Source organism: Pteronotus mesoamericanus, unplaced genomic scaffold, assembly GCF_021234165.1.
Source record: "Pteronotus mesoamericanus isolate MK-2021 breed Mesoamerican mustached bat unplaced genomic scaffold, CSHL_Meso_final contig_41, whole genome shotgun sequence".
NCBI classification, from domain to species: Eukaryota; Metazoa; Chordata; class Mammalia; order Chiroptera; family Mormoopidae; genus Pteronotus; species Pteronotus mesoamericanus.
The window spans coordinates 2994081-3013278 of NW_026555152.1; the positions used below are offsets into that span (position 1 = coordinate 2994081).

The 19198-nt window shown below is 39.9% G+C and overlaps 1 protein-coding gene across 1 annotated transcript in view; it reads right to left on the reverse strand.

The window, feature by feature from the left end:
• Positions 1-19198, reverse strand: part of MTUS2 (microtubule associated scaffold protein 2) — a 632886-nt gene that overhangs the window by 231925 nt on the left and 381763 nt on the right. The gene's annotated exons all lie outside the window — the stretch shown is intronic.

The window sequence follows — 19198 nt, forward strand, 5'->3', positions numbered from 1 at the left end:
TCTCCTCTTTCATTTCTGATATTACTTATTTGGGTCCTCTCTCTTTCTTTCTTGATGAGTCTGCTTAAAGGCTTGTTGATTCTCTATCTTTTCAAAGAACCAGCTCCTGGATTGGTTGATCCTTTGAATTGTTCTTTTAGTCTCTTTGTCATTCAGTTCTGCTCTGATCTTGATTATTCCCTTTCTTCTACTCGCTCTGGGCTTTGTTTGTTGCTGTTTCTCCAGTTCTTGAAGCTGGAGGGTTAGGTTGTTTACTTGAAATGTTTCTATCTTTTTCAGGTAGGCCTATATTGCTATGAACTTCCCTCTCAGGACTGCCTTTGCTGTGTCGCACTAGTTTTGGAGTGTTGTGTGTTCATTTTCATTTGTTTCCCGAAATGTTTTGATTTTTTCTTTGATCTCATTATTGACCCATTCATTGTTTAATCGTGTGCTATTCAGTCTCCATGAATTGGCATGTTTTTGAGTTTTTTCCTTGAGCTTTGTTTCCAGTTTCAAGCCCTTGTGATCTAAGAAAAGGCTTGTTATGATTTCGATTTTCCTGAATTTGTTGAGGCTGGTTTTGCATCCTATCATGTAATCTATCTTTGAAAATGTCCCCTGTACATTTGAAAAGAATGTGTATTTTGCTTCTTTGGGATGAAAGGTTCTACATATGTCAGTTAAGTCCATTTGATCTAATGCATCATTCAGTTCCACAATATCCTTGTTGATGTTTTGTTTGGAAGAGCTATCCATTTTTGACAGTGGGGTGTTAAAATCCCCTACTATCAGTGTGTTACTACCTATATCTTTCTTGAAGTCCTCCAAGATTTTCCTTATATATTTGGATGCTCCTATGTTGGGCGCATATAGGTTTACAATGTTTATGTCTTCTTGATGGATACTTCCTTTGAGTATTATAAAGTTTCTTTCAGGGTCTCTTTTTATGGCCTTTGTTTTGAAATCTATTTTTTCTTATATAAGTATTGCTACCCAGGATTTTTTTCCCTGTCCATTTGCTTGGAATATTTTTTTTCCATCACTTTACTTTCAGTCTGTGTAGGTCCTTTGTACTGAGGTGTGTCTCTTGTAGGCAGCATATGTGTGGGTCATGTTCTCTTATCCATTCAGCTATCCTATATCTTTTGTTAGGGGCTTTTAATCCATTGACATTTAAAGTTATTATTGATAGGTACTCACTCAGGTTTTCATTTTGTATCTATTTTTCTCTCTTTCTCACTCTTTTTCATCTTCTTAAGGAGTCCCTTAAGCATATCTTGTAGTGCTGGTTTAGTGGAGGTGTATTCTTTTAGCCTCCTTTTATATGGGAACCTCCTTACTTCACCTTCCAATTTAATTGAGAGCCTTGCTGGGCAGAGTAGTCTTGGCTGCAGGCCCTTGCTTTTCATGACTTGGAATATTTCTTGCCATTCCCTTCTGGCTTGTGGTGTTTCTGTTGAGAAGTCAGCTGCTAGCTGTATCAGGGCTCCCTTATATGTTACTACCTCTTTCTCCCTTGCTGCCTTTAGGATTCTGTTTGTCTTTGATATTTGCCATTTTAATGATGATGTGTGTTGGAGTGGGCCTCATTGGGTTCCTCTTGAATGGGATCCTCTGTGCTTCCTGGACTTGTGTGACTTTTTCTCTCCTCCAATTAGGGAAGTTTTCCATCATTACTTTTTCAAACAGGTTCTCCATCCCTTGTTTCTCTTCTCCTTCTGGTATCCCTATTATATGGATACTATTACGTTTCAGGTTGTCCTGCATTTCTCTAAATGGCTCTTCATTCTTTTTGAGTCTTTTTTTATTTTCTTGCTCTTTCTGGGAGCGTTTTTCTACCTTGTAATCCAGCTCACTGATTCGATCCTCTGCTTCATCTAACCTGCTTTTGATTCCTTCTACTGTGTTTTTCAATTCAAAAATTGTCTTCTTCATTTCCTCTTGCCTCTTATTGAGGATTTCTATGTCTTTTTTCATGGTGATACAGTTTGCAGTAAGTTCCTCATAGTTTCCCTTTAGTTTTTGGTAATTCTCTTTGAGCTCACTGAGATCATTAAGCTTCCTTACCACCATTATTTTGAATGCAATATCTCATAGTTTTCTTTCCTCTATTTCATTTAGTTCTCTTTGTGGGGATTCCTCCTTTCCCTTTGATTAGAGTGTTTTTCTTTTTCTTCCCATTATTTGTGAGGATCTTCTTTTTTGCTTCTGCTCTTTAAATTGATGTGTCTTGATTTCTTGACTTGTAGTGTGAACTTTATGGTAGGAGACCACTTTTTTTTCCCTTTCTTTTTCGATCTGCCTCTGACAATATCAGCTGTTGACCCCTTCTCACCTTAGGCAGTCTTTAAGAGACTTACAGGAATCTGCTGTCTGTGTCTGTCTCCTCCAGTTGTTAATCTTGTCACTCTGCCCTCAGCAGTCAGGGCTACCTGTAGGCAGGGCTTTTGGTACTTTCATGCCGCTGCCACTCAGAAGAGTAGTCTCCCTGAGCAAGATGGTTGCTGCCATATGGGAGAGGAGTTAGCACTGGGGTCCCCCTGACAATTCCCTCAGTTCTCTCCCCAATGCCTCCATCTCCAGACTTTCCTCAAGCATCTCTAGACCACTCTCTGTCACTTTTAGCCAGGGATTTTCTATCTGTGACTGCTGCTCTGCATTCAGTTCCTGTGCCTGCACAATACCGGGCCAGGGCAGAGCCTCCTGGGGGTGTAGATATTGTGACTTTCCATGCCACCGCTGGTCAGGGGAGTTTTCCACCTGAGCAAAATCTGTTTTAAAGAATATTTGAACAAATATTTGAAAAGGTGCATAATATAATATTAAATGAAGAACACTATGTAAAATCATATCAATTTTTAAAAAGTGTATTTCAAGGGGAATGGAAATACATACTTAACATACTTAATGGTAATGTCAATTGGGTGGTTTTAAATTTAGCCTTTGTAATTTTCTGCTGTATGAGCTTTCACTGTGGTTACTTAAAAAAATTATTTTCAGCAAATATCACAAAAACAATGAACTCACAATGAGAAGAATATACAATATTCAGCCTATGTACTTGTTATCACTGAAATATCACAATTTAATAAAGTATGTGAGCATTTAAAGAAAAGAAAATTATTATTTTTTACATCAGGTTTGGGGACTAGTCAAGATGGTAAAATATGATCACCCTTTGATGTATATCCCCTGCGGCAACATATGCCAATGAATGATTTAAAATATATATAGAAGTAGCCATGGTCACCTTCCAAATGAAGACAGAATTGTGAGTCAGAAATGGAACAGAACATGAAGCTGTGAGAAGGACCCACAGGCTTCCAGACTGGAGGCAGGCTCCTGTGGGGACAAGGACACACTGCACTCCACTGCCCAAGGCAACCATCAGAGAAGGAGCAGCCTTGTCAGGAACACTGGATAAAGCTGCGGCTCATTGCCGATCTTGAGAGGCTGGAGGAAGCAGACACAGCCTGGTCACCTCCCACTAATAATAGGAAAATGGAAATTAAAAGGAATAACAGTCACCTCTACATGGTGATGCACTACATCTAGTTTGTGAATGGATCTGAATTAATGTCATCATGGCATAAGAGCTCAAGTCACCTGTGAAGACCTTGTTCTAGGTTAGAGGATTGGCACTTAACACAACCACTAAAGAGGGAAAGAGAACATGGCAAGGAAAAAAGAAACAACAGTAACAACAATATGAGCCTGTACACTAGACCTGAAAAACATACAATGCTAAGAAAGGTAGACAGACCAACAAAATTGAGATGAATTTACTGCGAATGAATTCATCTCATGGACTAGTCTAACAAAGGTTTTACAGTAAGTATGTTCAGGATATCAAAGAAATAAATTAAAGCATGCCCATTAAAAAAAAAACAAGCCATTATGGAATGAAAACAGGCAGAAATTAAACATATGACACAGAAGGGAATTAATTGGAATAAAAGAAAGCTTTGGAAATGAAAATTTTGCCACTTAAATAAAAACAGTACAGATGGGGTAAACTCTAGGCTGCACAGTGGAAGCAAGATTTAGTAAACTGGAAGAGTTCTGAGGAATTTACCACAATGTCACACAGAAATACAAAGAGGTAAGTTGAACAGTTAAGGAACCTGGAAGATAGGCGAAGAGTAAGAGAAATATTTGAAAAGATAACAGCTGAAAAATTATGAGGTACCTCAGATGAAATCAAACAAAGGATGTGAAAGAACTTTTTGAAGTAAATCAAAAAATGTTACTGAGAAACATAAAAAACACGACTAAATGCAAAGATATAGCAAATTTATGGAAAAGAAAACTTAATATCATTAATATTAGTCCTCCCCAAATCATTCTATTGACCTCAAAAATAATTGTAACAGAAGTTGTAAGTATGATCCTAAAATTCATATGTAAGAATAAAGGTCCAAAAATAGATAAGATGATAATAAGGAAAAAACAGTAAGAGAAGTTTCTCTGCCAGATCTCAAAGTTACTATAAAGCTATAGTGATTAACTGCAGTATTGGCACAGAGAAAAACAGAATGTGGTAGAGAGCGCAGGAAAACCCTGTGCACATGTGTGAAGCAATGAAGTGGCAGTGAACTGTGGCATGTACAGGCAATTTAATAAATAGTAATCACTAAAGAAAAAGAAGAGAAATAAGACCTCTAGGCATAAAAATCAACTGATAATTTGCAGGAGAAATAAAAACTGTATTAGAAAAGTGAGACTTCAAACCTTACAAAAAATATACTGTGGATAAAATATGGTCCAGGAAGAATTTCTAAAGAAATGCAAAAAGCACAAACCATAACAAAAAAGATCAATACACTTGATTAAAACTAAGTTAAAATGAAAATTGTCTATCAGAAAAACCCTAACATATGTAAAATATATTTTTGATTTCCATATAACAAAGAATGAGAAACCAGAATATATAAATAAGAAAAAGAAAAAAAAAGAATAAAAATATGAGAAGTATATAAACTTGGAATTTATAACAGAAATCCTAATCACACACAAATATATATATATATGAGTATATGTAAGTATATATGAGTATATATATACATATATATGAGTATATATATAATTATATATACATACATTTGAAAAAGGTTCTCACACAGACTTATAATCAGAAAAATGTAAATTAAAACAATAAGATACTATTTACACCCCTTAGTTGGCAAAAAAAAAACAAAAACAAAAACAAGAAAACCTGATGGTGACAACTACTACAAAGTTGAGAGCACACTGCCCATACAGTGCTAGGGAATGTGAATTGGAACATCAATTGGTGTGGCTTTTGGCCAGACCTGGTTAAAGAAAGAACTATGCACAAAACCTATGACCCAGCAATCTGACTCAGAGATTTTCTCAGTAAGTGTTTCTCATCAGAACCATAAAACAAAAAGCAATTTGTAGGATTATGTTCTCAACTATCCCAAGGATGGTGCATAACCAGCATCATTCTAGATGCACAGGTAAGAAGCTAATTCATACACACAATGGGCGACATGGGGCATTATGACTTCATTCTCCAGGGGGAGAGCCTGAGTGAAGAAGGCTGTGAGGGCCGTTTACAGCCTCATTTCTGGAAATAGTCTGAACTGAGATTAAGCAATGTGTCCATCAACAGGAGAATGGAGGAATATATATAGCAGTGCAAACCAGAACACTGTATAATGTTATCAGGAAAAACTCCAGCTATGTGATGTAGATCAATATAGCTGTATCTGAAAAATAAAGGAGAATGAAAAAAGTTTCAGAATATTACATAGTCTGATTTTATGGGTGTAAAAGTTTAAGATACATAAAAAATACTATATTTTAAGTGTAAGGGCAAATATGTGTACAAAATATAAAGCACATGAAAGAGATGGCTAAGCTGCAAATTTATACTGGGAAAGGAGACTGGGATTGAAGGGAGGTTCACAGGAAAACTCACTTTAACTATAATGTGTTACTTCCTTATACATCCAGTTATGGAAAAGATGAAAATATAGCAAGCAGTTTCTTATTGCGTTCTCTATTCTAGTACTTCCCTGTGGTACACTCCTCCCCAGCCCTTCCCCTCATGCCCAGGGTGTCCTACCGTCATCGCTTACATGCTAATTTACCATCTTTGCTTTTCTTCCACTCTGGGCATAAATTAATAGATTTAAACTGTACAGTGGTGGCCTAGATATAGTGTAGGATGTTTGTCTAGAAGCTCAGAGATAATGTACCAGTTTGGGTTTAAAAATAAATGGTAACAAACTATAATTACTTAATCTGACTAATTTACTACTCAGTAATTTTTTTCCAAGTACAATCAATGCTGTAAGAAGATATTTTGGCACAAAGCAAATTTGGAGATTGATTGACAGCCTTGTGGACTTTTATGCCATTAGCATCTCTTCTCAGCTTTATTTACTCCTTGGGAAATAACTCACTGCATTTTCTTTACCACATCACTGAAATTACTTTTTGTAGTTGCCACACTAAGCCCCATTCTACATGGTACTGAAGACTTCAGTACAGTAAAGGGGAAGGTATGAAAATGGATGATTACATAATTTTATAGCCACTACCAGCTGCCACACAACCACTCATATTAAAAAAAATCAGAGACACTCAGAGAAATATACCCTGGACTATTTCTATGCTGAATATGAAGGCTCTCATGAGCAGGGAATGGTGGGTTGACAGTGAGCTCTACCCCCAGGACTACCCGGGATCATGGAGTGAGAAGGCTGGAGATTCTTCACTGTTTCAGTCCAGCTGTGGTCTTTCGGCACAGCAGCCCAGTCAGCCCATTGTCCCAGGCCATCATCTGCACTTTAGATAACCCTCAGAAACATTGCAAAAGAAATTCCAGAAGCAAAGAGAACACAGGCACCTAGCCTAGCTGCCAGGATGTCAAAACCTCAGTTGTGCCGGTACCCAGGGAGATAAGCTTTAATTACCACCTTTCTGTCTAGCAGTGCTTCCCATCCCTGTTTATATACCTGTACTTCTGCTCCTAAATCAGGTTACCTGTGAGCTAATTATATACAGAAGAAAAAAACAAAAAAACACATTTATGTATTGGATATTCTAATGCCAGCTATGGAATGTTAAAGCCACCAAGACACTGACATTCTTCCTGACATTTCTCCATTTCCTCCTGCTTATAGTGGTCTAAAGAGGTACCCTCACACTCAGACTGGGTTTCTGACCACCCCCCCCCCCCGCCCCCGCTGCAACTACAGCATGACTGTTAGTGAACTCAATTGGGTGAGTACCACACTCTGAGGCTCTGGAGGAAGGTCTTTCGGAGAATACCCATGGCCAGAACGTCCTGGGCTTCCCCTTATCTGCCACGTGGCAGCTGTAAGGTGGTGCTGCCCACTTCTCTTAACAGGATTGCAAAGTGCTCTTCTTTAATGAGCATGTCTAGATTGGTCACCTAAGAGTATGGTATCTTAGGGTATATTCTTGAATTTAGTTGTTTGGATTAGAAGGGAAAACATATAGTACCAAAGTCGACTGTGGTGATGATGTAGGTCACAATAAATGCCCCCAGACCAACTGGTGGTCAAAGTTTTCTGTCCAGAAATGACTGGAAAGCAGCCCCTTACTGACAGAGTGCCACCGCAGTATCACTCTGATAACCTCCAAAGGGCTGGGATGACAACAAACTAATTTACAGACATGAAATACTCGAGCTTCAGAATGACAGCAGGGTAATTAGGAAAAATGCCAAGTTGAGCACATCTTTTCCACTCAGCAGCACAGAACTGCTGTGTCCAGTCCACGCACCACAAGCTAACGCAGCGTGGTTCTCTGTGCTCACCAAGCCACTGCACTACCCACCAGCCTCTCAGCTCCCCTGGGAGTCACTGCCAAAGCCAGAGAGGCCAAATCAATGTCAAGCGAGGCCAGTTTCCCAACCACCTTCACAGCATAGAGTGTGGCAGAAGTGGCAGAGCAGGTGGACCATGGAATCTGGAGCTAGATGACCTGGCTTTGAATCCCAGCTCTACCACTTGCTAGTTCATAAACATGGCCAGCTTACTTCAGCTTTCTTTGCCTCGGATTTCCCATCTGAATAATGGGGTTAAAATATTATTTACCACATGGGTAGTATAAGGACTGAGTTAATAACATGTTATAAGCACTTGGTATTTTAAGTGCCATGTAGGTGTAAGGTATCACTATATTGCTTTTTCCATAACTAGAACACATGGGAGAAGAAAAAATAGGTGGCCCCTCTGAGGGTTTTCACTCCATCAGGACAGCTGCTTAGGGTCTACCTTAGCTGTGAGATGGAGCTTCTCAGCTTAACTCAGTAGGTAATCAATTATAGTTCAAGTGAAATAAAATAAATCGAACAAAAGGCATGTGGTTGAGCAACATAAAAGAGCAAAATGTTAGTCAAGTAAATTGGCAAGTTAAATAATTAGAAGTGACAGATCTCTTCTTCTCCAGTGAATTTACTTTTTTAACAGCCCCCTTGACTGGGCTAGAGAAAATTGTTTCACAGTTTTAATGGCATAACTAAAACAAATATAGCTTTATAGGTTTAATATTGTACTGATAACATGAAGAATGGTTATGAGAGGTGAAAGCATGGGAGCATGTCTCGCCATGGTGTGAGATAAATACTAACAATTGCAATTGTCTCTTCCCTAGGAACAGAAAAGATCTCCACAACAAAACAAATTACTTTTGGTTTTCTTTCCTCTGAGGAAATTTCTAAGAAGTTCCCAAAGATGAATTCTTGAACTTAATGTTTGTGCAAGTCCCAGACATTCTTTCCCATCATCCTGTGTGCCACAACCTTCAGGAAATGAGATAAACATGTAGTTGGCAAATACCGCCCACAGCCCAGGTTGTATGGGGACCCCTGGGGGTTCCAGAACCTCTGTACCATCCCAATTCCAAGGGTCCTGAGCTCTGGCCTGCTGGGTGCAGAGGTGCTTACCTAGAGGCAGAGCTGATTGGCATCCTATCTGGCCACTAGTTCTAATGTTCTCTAAGTTCCAGAATCTACATGTTGTCCATTTACCCTAAGGTGGCTGTGTAGGGGGTTGGAGGAATTTCATGGCCAAGTAAGGACAAGGTAGAACCACAAGGTGGCAGGCACATACACAGGTGTTACAGGATGACACTTTTTGACAGGCCAGCATGCAGAGAAGTCTCTCACAACATAAGATGGTCCAGAGGCTATCACATAGCTCTACAGGGTATACAAAACAGGAAGGCTCTAAATGGCTAAAAGTCTGCTTATTTGGCTATTAAATATATTAAAACAATTGGACGTGTAAACACTTGAATTTGGTGCTCGTGGACGTTTGAGCTAGTAAATCTCAGACTTTTTGGCTCATTCATATAGCATGCCTGTAAGGCCAAATACAATCCAAGACATATGTCTTCCTGACTAGTAGAATTTATGCTAAATGGTTAAATCATTTACCTAGGAACCTATTGGTAATTTCTGATTCTTTTGCTACTTAATCACTTCGCTTTTCAGAACCTGTTCCCTTGTTTGAGAAGTCCGTCACCTATTAATGTTTGCTGGACTTCCCTTTGACACCTTGACATTGAACTAAGCCCTAGAGAAGATGCATGGGAAGCACCCAAGATGCTTGATAAAGCATCTGTCCTATGAAACCTGTATTCCTGGAAGGTAAAAATCAGTAATCTGTTGTTTTTCAAAAAGCTCTCTGGGTGAAAGCAGCCAGGCTATGAGCCAAGATTCTGGAAGTTCATGGGGAAATGCAAGGTGTAATCTCTGCTCTCAAGAAATTTCCTTGTTGTGTCATTGAAACGAGACATGCACTTTAGGAAGAAAAGGGAGATAGAAGTTCGGGCAACAGAAAATCATGAATGAAGCCCAAGGACAGGCAAGCACAGTATCTGTGGGGTGGAGAGGTAAGTGCTCTATCAAAGGTGTGCATTGAAAAATAATGAGGAATTAAGGTTGGGTGAAGAGCATGGGCTGAAGTCAGGTATTATTTCAGACACCTACATAAATATATATCTAAATCTCTCTGAATAAACTATTATATGCAGCATTATATGCAGGTATCAACAAATAAGACATTTTAGCAACAACTAATAATAATGTCTTACATTGGCAGAGTAATCAATTACTTTTTTTATTACTTTTAATATTTCACCTCCTCAAACCCTGTGAGATTTATAATGTAATGTTATTGATGAATCAGTCATTGACTTGCTCAAGGAAGGGAAGGAAATGAACACTTGTGGAAATTGTTAATGAGAATATGGTTGAGCACTTGCACAAATTATTTTATTTAATCATATCTAATTTCAAAAGCTTTGAGACAGGTGAAGTTTTTAATTTCTAGTTGATGATGCAGAGTCTCAAGTGACTAAGTAACTTGTCAGCAGCCACATAACAGTGATGAAGTAAGAAATTACAGATATCAACTCAGTTCCTCTTGCTCCATATCTAGTGATGTTTTCACTGCAATGAAACTGAGCACATTCAAGAGTTGTATAAACTGTTTTAGGTAAAATGATGCCAGGTACTATGAAAAGGAAAGTAATCAAAACTGGAAGATAGAAATAAATGAATTTAGAAATGAATTTATGTATGCATTCAGGGTTTTAAAAACCTTTACTTGAGGGACAAGAATGAGATTATTCATTCTATGATTCAGTGGTTATGTAGAAAAGTATAACAAACAAAAAACACATAATAAAACCTTGGAGGGGGTGTCAATGCTTTCAGAGGTGGGCCTATAGAAATGGGAATTTGGTCAAATGCAACCTTAGAATGTGTAGAAGGAGGCAGACAGTCTAGTTTCTTCTAAATATTAGTGAACTTATCATTGAAGATTTTAGAACAAAAGAGTTTAAACATGGGTTTTTAACCTTTATATAACCAGGTTCAGAAATTAAACTAAATTAAATTAATTTTGGTAGCAGGTAAAGTATGCAGCAATGAAAACTTAGATATTTTTATGGAAACATGTTTCTGACTTTGTGACATAAGGAAGGTTAGACATGAATAAGCCAAAGTGTAATAGTGACTAACATCTGCTTAGTTATAACTATAGGCCATATCTATTATTATAGCTTTACAAAAATCTCATTTAATGCTCAAAGCAGTGTTCTTTCTAGGAACCAACTTTTAGCTTCAGTGATGTTCTCTATTGCTTTTCTGTTCTCTATTTCATTTCTCTCTAATCTTTTTTCCCTCTTACGTTTGTTTTGACTTTTGTCTGCTCTTCTTTTCCTAACTTCTAAGCATTGAGATCTCTTTTATATTTTTATATAGACATCCACAGGTATAAATTTCCCTTTAAGCAATCATTAGCTGATATCCTAATGCAATTATTGGCATGTTGTGCCTTCATTTTAATTCATCTCAAAAATATTTTCTAATTTTCCCTTGTAATTCTTCTATGACTTATTAAGTGTGTTTTTAGTTTCCCAAGTTTCTTTTACTTGTTTATTCCTATTTTTTATTGTAATTGAATAACATATTTTGTGTAATTTCGATCCTTTTAAATTCATTGAGGCGTGTTTTATGGTCTGTCCTGGAGAATGTTCATGTTTACCTTGCAAAAAGTTTGTGTTTTGCTGCTTTTTAGTAAGGTATCTGATAGAAGTCTTTTAAGTCTAGTTGATTTAATTGTTAAAGTTTCCATTTTCTTGTTCATCTCTCTAAGTGCTCTATTACTGAAAGTTTCCAACTATTATTGTTAAATTCTCTATTTCTCTCTTCAGTTCTGTCAGTTTTTGCTTCACATATTTTGGAGCTCAGTTGTTTGGTGCATATATGATTATAATTTTTATATATTCTCAATAGATTGACCTTTTTATCATTTTATTATTCTTTGTCTCTAGTAACAATTTTTATCTTAAAGTCTATTTTGTCTGTTATTAATATAGATGCTCCAGTTCTCTTGGGTACTATTTTGTATAGTATCTCTTTTTCCATTCTTTCATTTTCACCTATTTGAGTCTAAGTTAAGTCAGAAATGTGTCTCTTATAGATAGCATATAATTAAATCATTTTTAAAAATCTGATGTTCAATTCTATCTTTAATTGGAGTGTTTAATTCATCTACATTCAATATAATTATTGACAGAGTGGGTTCTATGTGTCACTTTTCTAATTGTTTTGTACTTTTTAATATTTTTTATTGCTTTTTTCCCTCCATTACTGACAGCTTTCTTTTGTGTTAAATAGGTATTTTCTAGTTTACCATATTAATGCACTTGTCATTTCTTTTACTAAAGGATACACTCCATTGTGTTCCATAGTTTTTGACAAAAGAAAAAAAACTGTTAATATTTACAAGATTCCCTTGAACTCACGACAAGTTGCTTATCTCTTCAAGATATTCTCTTCCTCTTTGGATTTTGACAGTTTAAGTGATGTGTCTAGGATAATTGTCTTTGAGTTTACCCTACTTGGAGTTTGTTTGGTTTCCTTAGTGTGTAGCTTAATGTTTTTAATCAAATTTGGAAATTTTCAGCCAGTATTTCAACAGGTCTTCTTTGTGCCTCTGTTTTTGTCTCTCTTTATGGGATTTCCATTATGCATATGTTGTTATGCTCAATGATGTCCCACAGTCTTTGAGACTCTTCATGTCTCTTCATTCTTTTTCTTCATGTTCCTCCAACTAGACTATCTCATTTGACCTGTCTTCAGGTGAGGTAATTCCACTGCTTGCTCAATTCTGCAGTTGGGCCCCTTTAGTGCATTTCAGTTACTGTACTTTTGAACTCCAGAATTTCTATTTAATTTTAGTTTTAATAATTGCTATCTCTTTTTGATATTTGTTTGAGGCATTTTTCTCTTATTTTATTTATTTAGACATGGTTTCTTTTCATTCTTTCAACATATTTAAAACATCTGCTTTAAAATCTTTGCCTAGTACATTGTATGGGCTGCCTTGGAGATAGTTTTTATTAACTGCCTCCTCCTCTGTTCCCCCTCCACATCCCATGTTTGACAACAATTTATTTATTCTTTGTGTACCTTGTTATATTTTATTGAAAATGAAATATTTTAAATGATATAATTTGGTGATTTGGGGGAATCCCTCCATCCAGCCCTCCCCCTACATCCTCAGGCAACCCCCACATTGTTGTCCATGTCCATGCGTCATGCATATATGGTCTTTGGCTGTTACATTCCCTATGCTGCACTTTACATCCCCATGACTATTCTGCAACTATCAATTAGTACTTCTTAATCCATTCACTTTTTTCACCCATCTCCCCTGAGCCCCCTCCCATCTGGCAACCATAAAAGTCTTCTCTGTAGCCCTGGCTGGCGTGGCTCAGTGGATTGTGTGGTGGCCTGTGAACTAAAGGATCGCCAGTTCGATTCCCAGTCTAGGGCACATGCCTGGGTTACAGGACAGGTCCCCAGTAGGGGGCATGTGAGAAGCAACCACACATTGATGTTTCTCCCCCTCTCTTTCTCCCTCCCTTCCCCTCTCTCTAAAAATAAGTAAATAAATCTTTTTTAAAAATGTTCTCTGTATCTTTGATTCTGTTTCTGTTCTGTTTGCTTATTTTGTTTTTTGGATTCAATTGCTGATAGATATATATCTGATATCATTTTATTGTTCATATTTTTTATCTTCTTAAAGAAGACCACTTAACATTTCATATAATACTGGCTTGGTGGGGATGAACTTTTTTAGCTTTTTCTTGTCTAGAAAGCACTTTACATGTCCTTCAATCCTAAGTGATAATTTTGCTGTGTAGAGTAATCTCAGATGTAGGACCTTGCTTTTTATCACTTTGAATATTTCTTGTGAATCCTTTCTGGTCTGCAAAGTGTCTTTGAGAAATCAGCTGACAGTCTTATGGAAGCTCTCTTGTAGTTAACTAACTGATTTCTCTTGCTGATTTTAAGATTATCTCTTTGTCTTTAACCTTTGGCATTTTAATTATGATGCATCTTGGTGTGGGCTTCTTTGAGTTCATCTTGTTTGGGACTCTCCATGCTTCCTGAACTTGTATGTTCATTTTCTTCACCAAGTTAGGGAAATTTTCTTTTATTATTTTTCCAAAAGGTTTTCAATTTCTTGCATTTTCTCTTCTTTTTCTGGCAACCCCATGATGTGAATGTTCATATTCTTGAATGTGTCCCAAAGGCTCCTTATACTATTCACATTTTTGGGGGATATTTTTTCTTTCTGCTGTTCTCATTGTTTGTTTTTGCTTCCTTATATTCAAAAGCACTGATTTGATTCTTGGTTTAATCTATTTTCTTGTTGATTCTTTTGTAATTTGTCCCTTATTTCAATTAGTGTATCCTTCATTTCTGACTGTATCTTTTTTATGGTCTTGATGTTCTCATTAAGTTCCTTGAGCGTCTGTATAACCAATTTTTGAACTCTGTACCTAATGGATTGCTTGTTTCCATTTGTTTATTTCTTTTTCTAGAGTTTTGTTTTGTTCTTTCATTTGGGCCATGTTTCTTTGTCTCCTCATTATGGCATCCTCTCTGTGTTTGTTTCAATGTATTTGGTAGAGCTGTTATGTCTTTCATGCTTGATAGAGTGGCCTAATGTGGTAGGTATCCTGTAGGGTCCAGAGTAACAGTCTCCTCCCCTATTATTCAGGCTTGATACTCAAGGTGTGCTCACTGTGTAGGCTCACTGTGTGGGCTGTGTACACGCTCCTGTTGTAATTGAGCCTTGATTATTCTTGATTAGTCCAAGGTCAGCCATTGCCTGTATTCTTTCTGGGGTCATTTGCTACAAAGTGGTCTGTAGATGGCTGCTACATGTGCTGGGCTTGAAGGTGCCCAAGTGAGGCCAATCTGTGAGCCAAGGCAGAATGGTGCTAGTGCCAGGCCTGGAGCTATTTAATGAGAGGTACGTGGCTCATTAAAGCCAGATGCTGCTGGTTTGAGAGCATTTAGGAAAATCTGAGGCATAGGCCAAGACAAGCCATCTGTATGGGAAAGCCACTGGAAACAGTTTGGGTGGGCCCAAAATTTGAACAGGGAGGGGCCTCAGGGAATCACCAAGGTGGGGCAAACTGTGTGAGCCAAGTTAATGGATTCTCAGATATTGCACCCACTGCTGGCTCAGACAAGGAACAATGGCCTCCGCCTGCACTTCTGTCTGGGGAAAAGCTGCCCCCCTCCCAGTTCTCACCCTGATGCCAGACATTTCAGTTCCTCCCCATATGTCTCTGATGCCTTTCAATCTGCTGCCCCTGTGCTGGAGCTCAGAGGGAGTGAGTCCTAGTAAGTCTGTGTATGGGCCCTTTAAGGAGAACTGCCAGAGAGTCCAGTAATTTCTGTCTTCCACAGCCTCAATTCCTGCTGGTTTATAGAGCCAGAAATTATCGCAACTTCTCTTCCTGGCACTGGTACACTGGGCTGGGAGGCTTGTTGTGGGACTGGGACCTCTTAATCCTGAGATACCCTTCCTGGTTTTTATCCGCCGCACATGGGTGTGGAACGAGCCTGTTCTGCCTCTCTGCCCCTCCTACCAGTCACAAGGTAATTTGTTCTTTACTTCCATAGTTGTGGGACATCCATTTAGCTCTATTTCTCACACTTCTGAATGATGGCTGTCCTATAATTTAGTTGTAATTTTGATGTGGTTGTGTGAGGAAGCGAGCCATTTTTACCTACGCTGCCATCTTGACCAGAAGTAGCACCAAAGTTATTTTAAGGTGCCCAGGTCCTGGACTGTCCCTCCCCTCATCTTCTACTCTATATCCTGCTACTCCTCCCCTAGCTCACTATCCCGCAGCTACACTGGCCTTATTGCTACTCCCAGAACTCACTGAGCCACTCCTGCCTTAGGGTCTTTATGTGGTTGTTCCCAGATATCTGCTTGACTAATTCCTTCTCATTTTCCAAATCTTTGTTCAATTCAACTTTATCACCTAATTTACAATTCTAACTTCTGGTATTCCTGAGCCCTTGTCCCCAGTGTTTTCCTTTCATAATTATCACTTACTTACATGTACATATTACATTTATTACTGATTCCTCCTGTTAGAGAGGAGTACCAGCTACTTTTTCAAAGACCAGAACCAGTCATCAAGTGGGATTGCGTATTTGAAGATATTAAAGTTTCAGCAGAACTAGTGCAAGATAGCCAAGTTCTGGCTCTGCTTTGACGTTAGGGCCCATGGCCCCATGGACTGTAAGTGGCGTATGAGGAAAGAGCATCAAGGATGACTCTATGGTTTTTGTGTTGGCAGGATTTAGCTTGGGCTCAGTTGATTCCAGACATCTTGCAGACATCTGAACCTTCTTCTTCAGTGATATTAGAACACGGACAAGCATCCCCAGTTTAGCCATTAGGGATAAGAGACCCAAGAAGAAATCAGTAGATACATCAATTAACCAACTTAGGCAGGGGCAAAGGAAGGCTGAGAAAAAATGGAATAAATCATGTAATATTTCTTCTCGACACATTCCAATACAATATAAATGTGTACAATATAAAAGCACTTTCTGAGGACTATTTAGCTACAAAGCAAGCATGATTATTACAATTACTTTCTATTATCTGCAAAAAAAAGTTTATTAAAAATTCCCGAAGAGAGAGAAGATGGCGGAGGAGTGAATGGGAGTCACGCTGACCTCCTCCCAAAACCAAACTGGAATTGCAACTAAATAATGGAGTAATCACCTGGAAAGCAGTGGAGCGATAGTGGGAGAGGAGCCTTGGTGCCACGGACAGTGGATTCTACTCTCACACATCCCAACGGGTGAGAAGTGCGGTGGAGGCTCGAGAGGGTGGGCTGGGTGCCCATGGGCACTGGCACCAGAGGGACATTGAAACGGCCAGTTAGCTTCCCCCGAGAAGAACAGGGTCTGAATCATAAACAGGAACCCCTAAACTACAGCAGCTAAAGCCAAGAAAATACAGACAAAACGCAACCCCGAAAAGCTTAGGGGGCGCTCTCTGCCAGAGACAGGTGGCTGGGGATGCAAAGAGACATTTAAAGGGCCAACACAAAAGTTTCAGTGGCAGCCACCCTCCTTGATCTCTGGGTAGAGGCGGCAGCAGGGTGGGCTGGTGCCTGGGAAAAGACTGGTGAGGAAAACTTTGTGAAGAGAACTGACACGGCGGCTGGTGGAGCCCTGGTGATGGCACGCCTCCCACTCTGCAGCTACCATCTCGCTCAGGCATAAGGGAATCAATTAACCTGCCTTTTGTGCCCTCCGCACACAGCTTGTAGGCGTGTGAGCTGCGGGGCTGAGTGCAGACTGGCTGGGAGAGCCTTGAGGAGAGACTGAAGACAGAGGCGTTCAGGAAAGAACGGGAGGAGGAACCGGGGAGTCCCGACTCCCTCCCCTTTTCATAGTCTCCAGGGCTGGAAAGGCGCTCCTCCAAAGAGGCAGAAGAGGGGCGCGCAGGAACCAGACTGCCTGCGATTGAAACGCAGTCCGCATAGGTGGTGGATCCTTGGCTGAACAGGTCACAGAACTGCCCAGAGACCCCTGAGGAGAGACTAGAAACTGAGGCGTTGGGGAAAGAACGGGAGGAGGAACCGGGGAGTTCCGACTCCTTCTCCTCACCGTACTCTCCATTGCACGGGAAGAGGTCACACCTCCAAAGAGCCAAAAGCCAAAAAGCACACATAGACACCCCCAAAACACCCAGTGCAGGCACACACACTTGTGCCGAGTGACCGGCGAGGGTTGGCAAGCGTGTGTGTGACCCGCGTGGGCTGGCGAATGCTTGCACCAGCGGGCAAGTCCTCCCACAGATTGGCACCGATACGGCCTGTGAGGGAGTGCACAGAGCGGCAAGGGCAGGTGTAAATTGACCCACCCGCCCGCGATGTGAAGTGGCCCACAAAATTAGTAGAGCTGCCCAGAGTCCCTGGAGGAGAGACCAGAGACAGGATTAACCAGAGAGTCCTGGAGCTGACTTCCTCCCATTTCCGTGGTCCCCATTTGGCGAGGGCAAGCAACGCACCCAAAAACCAAAAGTGGGGAAGATACACAATAGAAGACCCTAAACTAACCAGTGCCGTGGAGCTCACCGGCCAGGGGGGCCAGATGAGTACGCGAGGTCACAAATAAGCCCCCTGGTCTGGAGCAAGCAAATGCAAGCCTAGGCAGGTGTGGGATCCTGCCATGCTAGAAGAGCGCTCAAGGAGGCTGCATGAGAATGCAGAAAGATCCCCAAAAATAGCCCAGCCCTGACCGAAGGAGTCACAGAGCTGCTCCAAGCAGGAGCCAGACACAGACATTAGACTCCTGGAAGGATCAAACAAACAACCCAAGGTCCTATAGGGTCAAGAACTGACATCATCAGAGGCAGGCCCAGAAAGAAAAGTAAAGGAGAAAAATACTTAACACTACAAAAATGGGAAGAAAAAGAAGTTCCCCCCAAATGAGTGGAAAAGGGGACTCCCCACAGAGAGAGCTAAATGAAATGGAGGCAAGGGAACTATCAGATACTGAATTCAAAACAATGGTTCTAAGGAAGCTCAATGAGCTCAGCCAGCTCAAAGAGAACTATGAGAAACTGCAGAGAAACTACCAGGATCTTACAGCAAACTACATCAGCCTGGAAACGGACATAGAAACTATCAAGAAGACACAAGAGGATATGAAGAATACCATTTCTGAATTGAAGAACACAGTAGAAGGAATCCAAAGCAGGCTGGATGAAGCCGAGGATCGAATCAGTAAGATGGAGGACAAGGTAGAAAGAAGCTCCCAGAAAGAACAAGAAATGGAAAAACGGCTCAAAAAGAATGAAGAGGCATTTAGGGAAATGCAGGACAACCTGAAACGTAATAATATCTGTATAATAGGGATCCCAGAAGGAGAAGAAGAGGAGCAAGGGATAGAGAACCTCCTCAAAAAAGTAATGATGGAAAATTTCCCTAATTTGAGGAGAGAAAGGCTCTCATGGATCTAGGAGGCACAGAGGACCCCACTCAAGAGGGACTCAAAGAGGTCCACTTCAAGACACATCATCATTAAAATGGAAAATGTCAAAGACAAAGAGAGAACCCTCAAGGCAGCAAGGGAGAAGGAGAAAGTAACATACAAGGGGGCACCGATACGCCTAGGAGCTGACTTCTCAACAGAAACACTACAAGCCAGAAGGGAATGGCAACAAATATTCCTTGCCATGAAAAGCAAGGGTCTACAGCCAAGGCTGCTCTACCCAGCTAGGCTCTCCATTAAAATACAAGGGGAAATAAGGAGTTTCCCAGGCAAGAGAAGGCTAAAAGAATACATCTCTACCAAACCAGCACTCCA